This window comes from Euprymna scolopes, chromosome 12 (assembly GCF_053919585.1).
Source record: "Euprymna scolopes isolate OS-2025 chromosome 12, ASM5391958v1, whole genome shotgun sequence".
Taxonomy (NCBI): Eukaryota; Metazoa; Mollusca; class Cephalopoda; order Sepiida; family Sepiolidae; genus Euprymna; species Euprymna scolopes.
Genome location: NC_136493.1, coordinates 47,421,040 through 47,435,310, shown reverse-complemented (window position 1 = coordinate 47,435,310; position 14,271 = coordinate 47,421,040).

Here is a 14,271-nt window from a genome sequence, read left to right as displayed (position 1 = left end):
CAGGCCAAATCTCTGTTTGATTAATAACGTAATCACTTTTTTGTCTCTTTTTCGTCTTCCTCTTCTTTTTCTTCTTTTTGTTTTGATTTTTTTTTTTTTTTTTTTTTTTTTTTACTAATTATCTAGTAGCTGGAGAATCCATCTCCATCGGGTCAGGGGTCATACTCGAAATGAATAAATGCGAAAGTTTCTTTCTTTTTTTTTTTTTTTTTCGTTTATTACATACAGCTATATTACCTTCAGAACGACCTACTGTTATTGAAATCAATACAACAATCTTTACGAAATACTGAATATGAAATAAAGACCTAAAACCCAAAGACATCTATTTGTATACCTTATTTGCATAACTAGTTTTTAAAGAGTTTATAATAAATGACTATTTGCTGTTATTCATTTGTAATTATATTGGCCTATTTTTCTATATATATTTTGCGACCTTACTAGTAATTAATTAAAGTGGTATAATAAAAAAAAAGGATTGCTAGCCAAAACCTTAAAATATGTCCATTAATGTTTAAGGGCGGTAATTTAGATGAAAACTATTAGTTTGTATTAAAGTTATATTGTGTAAGTTGCACATTTAAAAAAAAATACTTAAAGCAAAATTAATAGTCGCTAGATGATAGTTTTTTTGTTGTTGATGTTTTTTTGTTTGTTTTTGTTTTGTTTTTGTTTTTTTGTATCTATATACACACACTGTATATCTGGAGAGATGAAAAAGAACAAACCAAGTTATATGTTCATTAACATTTCGTCTTTATTTCAAGACTTCCTTGGGATATTCGTATAATGGTGATTCATCGGACTACTGTTCGCATCTTGAGTGTGATTTCCACAACGTTTAGAACGATGTAACCGGACTCGTGGCGCCGTGGTTAGAGTACTTGGAAAAATCAATTGTAAAAAATGATATACTCCTGAAGGTTGAAGGTTCAATCCTCAGTGTGTGCGATCGAAATATACATTTGCGAATTACTTAGGACCTCTATCCAGTCATGGCTAACGGAACAAGAGCATGATACCCCCGTGAACTAAATAAAGGATTCCGTTCGAAATTCCGTCAAAATTCTTGAATTCGACAGAAACATTCTCGAGTTCGACAAGATACACCTAAAGAAGGTCGGTGGTTACATCGATCGAAACGTTGTGAAAAATCACACTCAAGATGAGAACGGTAGTCTGATGAATCCGAAATAATACGAATAACCAATCCTCATCTCAAAAATTCAGAAACTTTCCTTGGGATAATAGAAGATAATAAAATATCAGTACAATATTTAAAATATCGAAGACAAAGGATATCTCCTGTAAGGGGCAGCTGCCCGTGTAATTGTAAGGCAAGGGTTGCGCAATCTCAAACACACATCTCCTGAATCAGCACTGCCTAAGTCCAGTGGCAAGGAGAAGTCCAGGACGACTGGAAACAATGCCGAGATAAGCGGAGAGCACACATCACACCTGGAAGTCCCAAATGGTCACCCATCTGATACTGGCCAGGCTCATCGTTGCTTTAACTTCGGTTATGCTGTATAAACATTGAAAATGTACTTGTTGTGAAAAGAATGATTTTGTTTTATTTCAGAACGAAAAAAACTCGTTGCCATTTCAAAAAATGTATAGCACTGCAGAGTAGGTAAATTTTTTAACGCCATATAGTTGTTTGGATATTTAAAAAGATATGATGTAATTTGTTTGTTTTTTGTGGGGGGGGGATAAATATAGCCGTTATAAATGAGAGTATGTTTGTTTTGTCATTTATTGATTGGTTATATATATATATATATATATATATATATATATATATATATTGATTATATTATTATATATTATTATATTATATTATACGTAATATTATTATTATATTATTATTATTTTATACGTAATATTATTATTATATTATTATTATTATTATTATTATTATATTATACGTAATATTATTATTACATTATTATTATATTATTATTATTATTATTATTATTATTATTATTATTATTATTAAATGAGAGTATGTTTGTTTTGTCATTTATTGACTGGTTATATATATATATATATATATATATATATATATATATATATATATATATATATATATATATATATACATATATATATATATATATTATTATATATATTATTATATTATTATATATTATTATATTATATTATACGTAATATTATTATTATATTATTATTATATTATACGTAATATTATTATTATCATATTATTATTATTATTATTCTATTATACGTAATATTATTATATTATTATTATATTATACATAATATTATTATATTATTATTATATTATTATATTATACGTAATATAATTATTATATTATTATTATATTATTATTATTATCATTATTATATTATACGTAATATTATTATTATATTATTATTATTATTATACGTAATATTATTATTATTATTATTGTTATTATTATTATTATTATTATTATTATTATTATTATTGTATTATTATTATATTATAGGTAATATTATTATTATATTATAGGTAATATTTTCTGTGGTGTAAGTGAGTTAACCTGTGTCTAAATTTAAGGTCAGTTCTTTTAATGAGTTTATTTATTAAAGCCGATAAATTGTACCAGCATCCGCGAATGTGGAGTCTGTTATGATTTACATATGACTAGCGAGAGTGGGGCGGTTTTGCTCGGATGTAAAATACGCTTAAATATGATATTTTAATTTGTCCAGATTTCGTATATATTATTATAGAATCGTGATTTCAAAAGTAAAAAAGAAGTATTCATGTGCCATCAGCTAGAATCGAAACCAAAACGGTAGCATCCAAAACTGGTAATGTTACAACTGTAAGTACGTGACACGCATATGGACTAATTAAAGATAAGCTAGGATGAATGTACAAAATATTTAACGATTTTTTTTTTTTTTTTCAATTTCGACCCATTTTTTTACCCCTTAAAAACAATTTTAACCGACTAGAGACCAATAAAAGAACGACCCGTAAAAATAAGTCTAATCATTTGAGGCCCCTAGCGCAGATCTGCGACTTTTAGTTTCGGAGGAGATAGAGTTTGAAAATATGGAGGCAGACAAACAAACAGACAGACCAACAGACAAACAGACATATAGCCATTTATATATTAGATTTTCAAGTAATAATAAATTGCACATGGTTGCTGTTGTGCATTGAACTGTTTAAGTTCTCATATGTTAATATTTAGTTTATAAATAATAACGTTATTATTTCAGCACGGTCCGTATTCTGCATAAGTACCCACCTGTTAATTGATTAAAGCACGAAGGAAATCCAACATTTTAACTGATTTTAATCTGCAATAACTTAAAGCGGAAGCGGAAGTAGGCGGTGATAGACTAATTCTCGTCCCAATTCGTAACAATTCCAATTTGTTTCTTTTAAGTATTGACTATAAAAAAGAATATTGACGTTTATTTACTTATATGAATGTATTTTCTGCATTACACAAAAATACCTGGAGATATTGTGGCGTTTTTTTTTTTTTTGTTTGTTTGTTTTTTGCAAATAATATAATAGATGAATTACTTTGTATGCTTTTTTTTTGTTTATTTCTAAATGAATATGTTTATGTATGCACAATATGCCAAACTTTATGTTCTGTAAAGAAATTATGAGTTTCAAATACGTTCCTGTACTGATTATGGTAAGCTGCGCAATGTATTGATTTCATGAATCTGAAAATCTTGACCATAGTACGTGTTCGGTAGTTATGAAAATTCATTTCCATAATCTTTTGTGATCATTTGTAACGTTTGTAGGAAAAACTGAAATGAATTTTGGGGCATTTAAACTTTCGAATAGAAAGTTATAATTCTGAAAAGTCCTGTATGTAATCTATTTCGTCTCCTTAAAGCATCACGTGAAAACGGTGTTGAAGAAGAAGAAGAAGAAGAAGAAGAAGAAGAAGAAGAAGAAGAAGAAGAAGAAGAAGAAGAAGAAGAAGAACAACAACAACAACAACAACAACAACAACAACAAAATGAAGACGAAGAAGATGCTGAAGAAGAAAGAAAAGGCAGCAAAAGAAAGAAGAAGCAACTGGCTGCGGGCCAGCTACAAATACCCTGCGGTTAGTAAGAACACAGATAATAATGCGAAGAAAAATTTTTAAAAAAATAATCGAAAGACAGTGAAGAAGAAGAAGAAGAAGAAGAAGAAGAAGAAGAAGAAGAAGAAGAAGAAGAAGAAGAAGAAGAAACAGAAGACGCCGAAGACGAAGCATACGCTGCAGAAAAAGAAGGAAAGGGCGTTGAAAGAAAGAAGGCGCAACTGGCTGTGGGCCAGCTAAAAGCAAAGTCTTTATTTACTTATCGGCGTTAAGAAAAGACTAAAATAAGGATTAAAGAAGACAGTACACTCATGGAAAATGAACAGTATTTTAGTGTATCTTTAAAATAAACTAATTGATCTATGTGCATTGTTAGTTGTAAACCTTCTGAAAGACTGTGTCGTTTTTCTGTGTGATGATCGAAAGATTCTATGTTTTGTTTATTGAAGCGAGTTGTTATGGAAGCTATATTGGATTTTAAGAAGTAATTTCTATAGTGTTCGAAAATGCAAACCGAAAATCTGTGACACGACTCTGAGCAGCCAATAAAAGAGCCTGTAGGCAAAAATCCAGGAGCGTTTATTAATTGCGTATGGGAAGGGTATTAGATGAATGTTAATTAAACGGAATGATAAAATTAAATAATCACGGACGCGTATAGTAATGAAATATTATGAAATACTTGGTAGCGGTGTAACTGGGATAGTAGGACAGAACACTGAGGGAGGAAGTATCGTGCTATGACCTATAAATGTTGCATGTTTGGGAGAGTAAATATTGCCGGAACAAGAAGAGGAAGTAATGATACTGAATAAAAGCGAATGACAATATGTGTAAAACCTACAACAGGTATTGGCTAGTAGGCTGACCATATTGAATTTATATGTGCCGCCTGCGTTAGCATTGATATAAGGTATTTTTCCGGAGGTAATAATTGCTCCCTTTTTATTATATATATATAATTATATATTTATATAATTATATATTAATATAAAATTCTTTGTATACAAAAAGGTTTTATCCATTTAAAATAAAAAGAGAAGAAACAGTAAAGAAACAGAGTACATAGAAAATAGGGGTAAATGAAAAAGAGGAGGAGGAGGTGAAAAAGGGAGGTTTCAGGTCTGACGGTGAAGTGTCTCTGAAAAAAAAGGCACTGCAGAAACATTACACACATTGATAGTCAATAATGTTTGTAATAAATAAACATATTAGCATCACGCTTTGTTCATTTATTTTGATAAACAACGGAATTTCAGTGGAACTACATCCAGGAAAATAAAACTATACAACTATTATATATATATATATATATATATATATATATATATATATATATATATATATATATATATATATATATATATATATATATATATATAACCGCGCTCAGTCCTAGAAATTTCCAAGTTGATATCTGCGGGCGCATTAATTCACTGGGAGAGATGCACCCCCAGTGTTCGTTAAGACATGCATCTAGAAGGAAACTCTGATGTAAAAAAAAACCTGCAGTCTACCGTATACTCTGTCCTGTGGCAGTCATCTGCACCAACAAAGGTTAGCAGTAATATTAAAAAGTGTGGTTGGTTCTACACAAAGCCTTCACCACTATAAACAAATCATCTGTGTGGATTTCCGAGCAACTTAGTTGTTGTTGCGGAAGCTCATATGTCGAAATCAACGAGAGAATCCATCATATATATATTTTCGGATTTTAATTATGTCAAATCACACTTAAGTTCCTTTTGACGGATTGATTGTTGCTATTTCTTCTGATGAGCTAATAGATTCACTGATTGATATAATAATTAAGTGATTGATTTTGCGCTACGAAACAGATGCTGTCAAGAATTGTAAATGCCAACTGGATTCAAGGAATACATTATAAGATGGTAAACATCATGAATTTTGGAATATAGTTTTTTTTTTCATTTATTCGATATATATATATATATATATATATATATATATATAGATAGATAGATAGATAGATAGATAGATAGATAGATAGATAAGCGCAAATAGTTAATAAAACATGTTAAAAAACACTTTTCAAAATAGTTAAAAACATATTTCATCTGAAAAGGAAACACTTAATAAGTGGATAGTCCTTAATCCGCGGAGTTTCGAAGAAATACTTTCCGTCTCATCAGAGGGTAGGAATTAGCAAAATGCGGGATCGGATTTTGCATACAAAAGTATTTGATGAAACTGCAAGTAAGTCAAAGATCTTACTTGATAGCAAAAAGTGAAGCAGAGGGAATATGGTGAAGAAAAAGATGATTTCACGTGAATATATAGTCTGGTGAAAGATAAATTATCTAATGACGGTAAAATCCAAAAATGTAAATCCAAGAAAGTTAATTAAATTTCCATTCGCACAAATAAAATCCAAGGAAATCACGTAATTGGAAGATGGTCCAAAATAATCCAAAAGGTCGAAATTCATGGAATAATTCACATATATGTACAAGGAAAAGGGGAAAAATTCCAATAATATTAATAAAAGAAAAATAAGATATACTTTTGACACGGCTGCCGAGACAAAAAGTAATTAAGAAAAATCAGTGAAGAAAAGAGAAAAAAATCAGTGAAGAAGAAAAAAATTAAATGAGGATAGAATTAAATATAAAATATAAAAGTTGATTGAGAAGTGGGTATTATTAGAGTTAAGTTTTTTAATTAAAGTGGCTAGAGAAGTTCCTTTGTTATTATTAGAATTATGGTTGTTAAAAGAAATGTGGTTTGATATTCTTTTCTTAATTAATGTTGAAGTAGCGCCGATATATGTATGTACTTTATTAAAAGCTCGAGGTCTGATATTAATATTAATTTGCTGATTTGTATTAGTTAAATAGTTTGAATTTTGTTCATTGTGTTCAACAAAGGGTGGGACAATGATTTTACAAGGACTATTTGGGGGAATACTGAGTGTTGTTAGTGTTAGGATGGCTGTTAGGAGAAATATTATTATTCTCATAATTATTATTATTATTATTATTATTATTATTATTATTATTATTATTATTATTATTATTATTATTGCTAGTTGTGTGATTGTAGATGGAGGGGCTGCTCGAATGGTATATTGGATTAATAACTATATTGCCATTGACGCTTCAGGATTAACGTTTTTGCACTAGAGATTCCGCCAGCGGTTTTTTTATCAACTGTTAGCTAGCATATTGCTTACTAGAGTGACAGGAGATTTCTATTTCCGGATGACTTGATCGAGTGCCTATCTATAGAATAAAAGTCGTAACGTTTCTATGTGTAAACAATATCTAATTTACATTTTTTTTTTGTTAAAAAAAATAAATAAATAAAAAATAAAAAAAAAATAAAAATTCTAGCTTTTTTTTTATAAAGTCCTAACTTTATCTACTCTAGAGAATAATTTCCGACATTTTTTTTTTTTTTTTTATCGTTAGTTGCCGGCATTTTGTTTGTTTTAAAACGTTCAGCTTTGTAGCAGAAGGGCTGGACGGATAATACGGAATACAGACAAAAAGACAGGAGAAATACAGACAAAATACATAATACACGAAAAGCAAATTTAAAACAATGTAACAAAACATTTAGGATTAGTTTAGAAAAAAATAAATAAATAAATAAAAATACTTAACGTTTTTGCACTAGAGATTCCGCCAGCGGTTTTTTTATCAACTGTTAGCTAGCATATTGCTACAGTAGAGTATAAGGCTTTCTTACATCTAGGGATCTCTACTGTGTATGGGTAGGATCTTGCTGCTTGTCGGGTTCGTTAGGGGTATTTTCGTCGAGGGGGGTACAAGTGCTTGTAGTTCGTTGGGGCATTCACCATTAATATACTTGTAGAACAGGCAGATGTTGAAGCTTAGATGTATGAAATATTGTTGTAATATTTTGCCTGGTTAATTTCTGTCCCATTTGAGGGTTCTTGATAATGTACAGAAACGTATCTGCAATTTAATTTGTGCCAACCTTTTCTTCTTTTCTGCAATCCCTCGATACTGACGTGGTGTTGCTTGTCTCAATCTTTTCTATAAACAACACTATTATGGCATGTATATATATATTTTTTTTTTTTAGAATTGTCTGATCTATTCCCTGCTCCTTTTGTTTCGTTTGACTTGTTGGTTTAGTAACATCTATAAATTCGCTGTTTTCGATGCATCGTTGTAATGAAGCTTGCTATTCCAGTAGCTTCTTTCGAAGAACCGAAAGCTTGTAGAACTCTTCCTGCTGTTTTTTTTTTTTACCTATAACCTTGTTTTTTTTTTCAATACAAAGGTCAATAAGCATCTCCTATCTTTTTGATAACCATCTTTCGTTCTTGTCAGTTCCTTACGTCAAGTGGCTTTACGTCTTGTCTGGAGCGATTTCCAGAAAAAGGCATAAAGATATAATATATAGATTTTCCACAAATCACGAGTTCCTATCTTTTATGATTCTATGCATTCCCTGATTATTTCAGCATGCTTTCTTTTGGCTGTCGCTATTTCACTCTTACAATGATTTCTAGCATCTACGAATTTTTTGCTTGTTTGTATTTGACTTATGGCATACGAGCCGATAGAATGATTGCAGTTTTTGTGCAATGGCAGCTGCACAATCTGTAGTGAACGATGGGAGTAAGTGGGGCTTGCTATAATGCTTCCGTATGGGAACATGTGCTTCAATGCCCGTTTTGCACCATTCAGTTGTCTCGTTGGCACACTGTTCAGCAGGAAAATAGAAGATATCGGTCCATGGAGCATCTTTGATGTGTTCTCTGATGGCTTCTCAGTCAGTTTTGTAGTACCTTGTTGCTTTGAGCAATGGCTACTCACCTTGAGGTTGGGATTTGAATGTGATGTCAACTGATACCACTAGGTGGTCTGCGTTTCCAAGTGGACTGTGGCCATTAGTCACACAATCCTCGGGTACTGTGGTGAGAAATAGGTCTAGAAGTGAAGCCTGAGGGGGGTTCATAATCTGGTAGGCTTTTTTTACACATGCATAACCATTTATCAAGGCCCAGAGACCACTCGAGGATAAGGGTTAAGAATGTAAAGTAGTCAATTGGACAATCGTTAATAATGGAAATTCGGTAAATTTGTTAACTTAAGTGGAACGGCTCATCAAGAACTTGTTTACGTTGGACTTGAAGACAACCATATTGTAGTCAGCTGGTTGGTTGGAAACGTTGCTATTTGTGTGAGGGAATGGCCCATAGAGAATCTATAAGTACAGAATCCAGCTGCATTTGTGTAATCTGAGAAACCAAACCAATTTTTATGGTGGACATTAAAGTTAAAAATCATGTATTTGGGCGTTACTATCCAAGGAGAGTGATGCATCTATACTATCAGAGATATGATCGATATGATTTGATTTGGGACTGTGCCTAGGGAAGATTAGCAAGATGTTGATTTACGTGACATTTAAACTTCTCAGATCAGTGCAGTCAGGGAAGCAAGTAGCAGGAAGGGAATTCCAAAGTCTAACAGTTCGAAGGAAGAAACTATTGGAGTAGAAAGCTTTCAGGCATTTAAGGACCTCAATAGTGAAGAGGTATGACTTTGTTGCTATGCAGGTTTTTCGCGGATATTCCCCTAACCTTATTCACATACACTGACATTTCATAATCCGAAATTATAATTTTGGTAGATTTATTTCATCTGTATCGTGATGGGTGAATTCAACTCTGTTTCCCTAAGCTATTTGTTTTAATGTAGATCTTATTTGAAAGGTCAACCTGGCTTTCCGAGAAGAAAAACAATCCAGGCACGTAAACAGAAAGGTGAGCCTCATATGGATTAGACAATAATATTTCGCTGGTTAACTTGCTCAGCTGGCTTATCTGTATATTTGTGTGATCACGTACCCTCCTCCTCGACAACAATCACCGACCTCAACGCTGTTTGCATGGTCTTCTTCACTTTCGAATTCTCTTCTGGCCATGTCGTCGTTTCTCACATTCGCAACTGCTGAGAAGGTAAGTACGGGTTCACATGTATAAAACATATATAAAATAACTCAAAACACAAACTTGAGAGAAACAAAAGACTTCTATACATTATGTATATATCGGTTGGACTCTGGATACATGTGTGACACCATCGTCAGAAACAACCCTCTTAGCACTAAAGCCCACATCTACATATCTACATCTTCTTGCCCTGTCTGCTGGGGTTGTAGAATATGCCGACTACACCTCTGTAAAAAGGTAAGACCCCTCCCCCAATGAGGCCACCTGTTGGTCATTGGTGGCGACTCGTAAGGTATCAAGACAGAATCCTGGTGGTTGGAGCGGTTATTGATCCGACAGCAGTGGCCAATGGCTTGCAAAGCACCACTTTGGCCCTTACTTGGTTTGATGGGCAGTCAGATGCAGCCCGATCTGATCAATCAAGTGATCCCAATATGCCCTTGCTCATATATAGTTATTTTCTTCCAACCGTATTATCTGATCAGCTCTTGTGGAACACTTCCCAACCATTTATATTATATGAGCTTATATAGAAGACGAGGGCTGGTGAACTAGAAGGTGACTAATATAGCTGGCTTTGTTTTTTAGATAACTCATAATGTTTTGTTTTTTGTTTTTTTGTTTTTTTTTTTTTGCTTTTTGTTTTTTGTTTTAGTTTTGTTTTTACTCATATTCAGCCCTTACAAAGCAAAGCATGTCGCCACTTGGACGTAAGCGGCTACTATTTGGGGCCGTGTCTAGGAAAGATTAACAAGATATTTGTTTATGTTACATTTAAACTTATGCATATCAGTACAGCCAGGGAAGCAGGCAGAAGGAAGGGAATTCCAAAGTCTAGCTGCTCGAAGGAAGAAACTATTAGAATAGAAAGCTTTCTAGCATTTAGAGGCATCAACAATGAAGGGGTGAGATCTTATTGCTAAGCAGGTTTGTCGAGGATATGTAAGTCAAGGGGATACAAGTGAAACGAGTTCATCAGAACACATTCCATTAAAATATTTATAAAACAAGCACAGTGATGCAACATTAGGATGATGAGACAGGGGCTGGAGCTTAGTTGATAAAGTGGGATTTATTAGATTGACAACTTTTTTAGACGAAGAGGGAGAAACTTGATATGCCATAGAATCTAAATAACCAAATAAAAATTGTCTATAAAACATGTATTTATTGAAAAATTATAAGTTGTTAAATATATGAATATTTTAAATATATGAATTTCTAAATATATGAATTTGTTTTTTATGTAAATTTGTTTCTTATATAAATTTATTTTTTATATGAATTTGTTTTTTATATAAATTTATTTTTATATGAATTTGTTTTTTATATAAATTTGTTTTTTATATGAATTTGTTTTTTATATAAATTTGTTTTTATATAAATCTGTTTTTTATATGAATTTGTTTTTATATAAATTTTTTTATATAAATTTGTTTTTATATGAATTTGTTTTTTTATATAAATTTGTTTTTATATAAATTTGTTTTTTATATAAATTTGTTTTTTATATAAATTTGTTTTTATATAAATTTGTTTTTTATATAAATTTGTTTTTTATATAAATTTGTTTTTATATGAATTTGTTTTTATATAAATTTGTTTTTTATATAAATTCGTCTTTTTATATAAATTTTTTTTATATAAATTTGTTTTTTATATGAATTTGTTTTTATATGAATTTGTTTTATATATAATTTTTTTTTGTATAAATTTGTTTTTATATGAATTTGTTTTTATATAATTTTTTTATATAAATTTGTTTTTATATAAATTTGTTTTTTATATTAATTGTTTTTTATATGAATTTGTTTTTTATATAAATTTGTTTTTTATATAAATTTGTTTTTATATAAATTTGTTTTTTATATAAATTTGTTTTTATATAAATTCGTCTTTTTATATAAATTTGTTTTTATATAAATTTGTTTTTTATATGAATTTGTTTTTTATATGAATTTGTTTTTTATATAAATTTTTTTATATAAATTTGTTTTTATATGAATTTGTTTTTTATATAAATTTTTTTATATAAATTTGTTTTTTATATAAATTTGTTTTTTATATTAATTGTTTTTTTTATAAATTTGTTTTTTATATAAATTTGTTAAATGTGTTGATTTTTTAGATATATAAACTTGTTGAAATTATTTTTTGCTTTTGTTCAACTTTTATAAAATTCGAGTCAGCGTTAATTGATCCAATGGGTTGATATGCCGTAAAACAAAACACCCAAATAATCTACGTCTTCAGTTTATGCCATTTTGCAAGTATTTTCACCAATGTACGCCGATGAACTTACTGCATTTGGACCTCATAAACGTAATTACCAACTCCATTTGCAGCAAAATTGTACTCCTTCACTCTAGGTTGGAATAAAACATTCCATTCTAATTGTTTCCTTCCTCTGGAATTTATCTCCTGTGCCCTGTTACCCCGACTGTATCAGCATATAAACATTATCACGTAATCTAAATCAATATATTGATGCACAGCTCCCCACTGAGGAAGCTCCCTACAAAGCTGGCATTTATCATAGTAGTCCTTATGGCGGCAATATGCCTTGTTTGGAGTGGATAACGAAAAAAGTCAGCAAAGATTTTTCCTTGTTTTTAATATTTTAGCACCATTCAACTGTCAATTAGCTCTTGTACTCGAGTAGCTTTTTCTTATCGATAAGCAGTAACATTAGTAAAAAAAAAAATTTTAGATGCAAGAACTTGAAATTTGGTAGTAATAAAAATGCTGGTTATTGTAAGAGATTATTTCGGTATTACATAACTCAAAATAACTGCAGGCAAGACTTAAAGACAATGTGGCATCGACTCAACAGGCTCGGAGTCCGTGGCTGAATAGTGCAGCCACTTGGGAAGCACTATAAAAGCGTTCTCCAACAGGAGTGAGGAGACAAGAAACTAGTCGCGGTGAGGAGGAGCGAATACAGTTCGCAAAGGTCTGAAACAGAGCTCCCAGAGCCAGACATTACCCACATCAAAAATAATAAAGCCTTCTGATCCAGGTTAGGTTTGCACAATCACATCAGACGATCTGAGATAGAAAATTCCATTGCGTCCTGAGACAGACGGATGCCCCAATATAAAACTTAAAGAAAGTTGATATACTACAAAATAGATGAACCACATAACTATCTGTCAGCTATGAAAGAAAAATGGTTTGACGTTTCACACTGATTCAATCAATTTTATTCAATAACCGTGGTGAAAACCACGAAGGAAGAAATGGATGACATTCCAAAAAAAAAGACAAAAGAAAATATTTCAATATGAAAACACAATGAGAAAATGGACAAATATAGTTAAAAAGGGGAAGATATAATTGCTGCGTTGCCTCTCTGCTAGCGATAGTTAGAATGAGGAATTTAACGCTATCTGTCCTTTAATTCTATTTCCTTTTTGAGTCCTACAGTAAATTATTAAATTATTGAAACTATTCCAATAACTATCTATTTACGTTAAATAGACAATAAAAATGTATATAATAATAACAACAATTCCCTGCCTAACATACATACACCCAAATATATATATGTGTATGTGTGTGGGCGGGGTCGAAAATGCGGAAAAATGAAGAGTATATATAATAATAAAGAGCATATAATAATAAAAATTTATGTTCTACATTGGGATCCTTCTTCAGTAGGTAGAGATTACGTCAACTAGTGTGAATTTTGAGAGTGTTTCATAAAGCGCATATCAGGACAACCTGGCTGCAAACGAAAATAGACCCAATGCACCCAGGTTTCGGGATCAGCTCCCAAGACAAAACATGGTGGAAACAACTGTCGAATGGTTAGATGAACTGTCCAAACTTCGACCTCCTTCTTTAAGCCATGACAGAGGTCGTACTCAGTCATAAAGTTTTTGGCAACCCTCACGGATCGCCGAGCTCTATAAAAACTCAATGTTCACCACTCGAGAGGTTCTGAGTGAAATCTTGTCAGAGTTCAGTGTCTTTCGTCGCGCCTTTGCTGTACAAAAGAGTAGATGGGTCCTCACTTGGTTCGACGGCGTCTGTCTGATATATAGAAGAGTAGATGTGCTCTCACCTGGTTCGGCGGCGTGTCTCTACTGTATTAAAGAATGAATAGGTGCGCTACGTAGTTGGTGCACGTTCTTTGCTATAACGTTTCAAAACGAAATCACAACGGACGACAACAATTAATTTAAGTTAGATAAATATATATTTGGGGAACTTTAAAGAAAATTTACAGAAAGACAATTT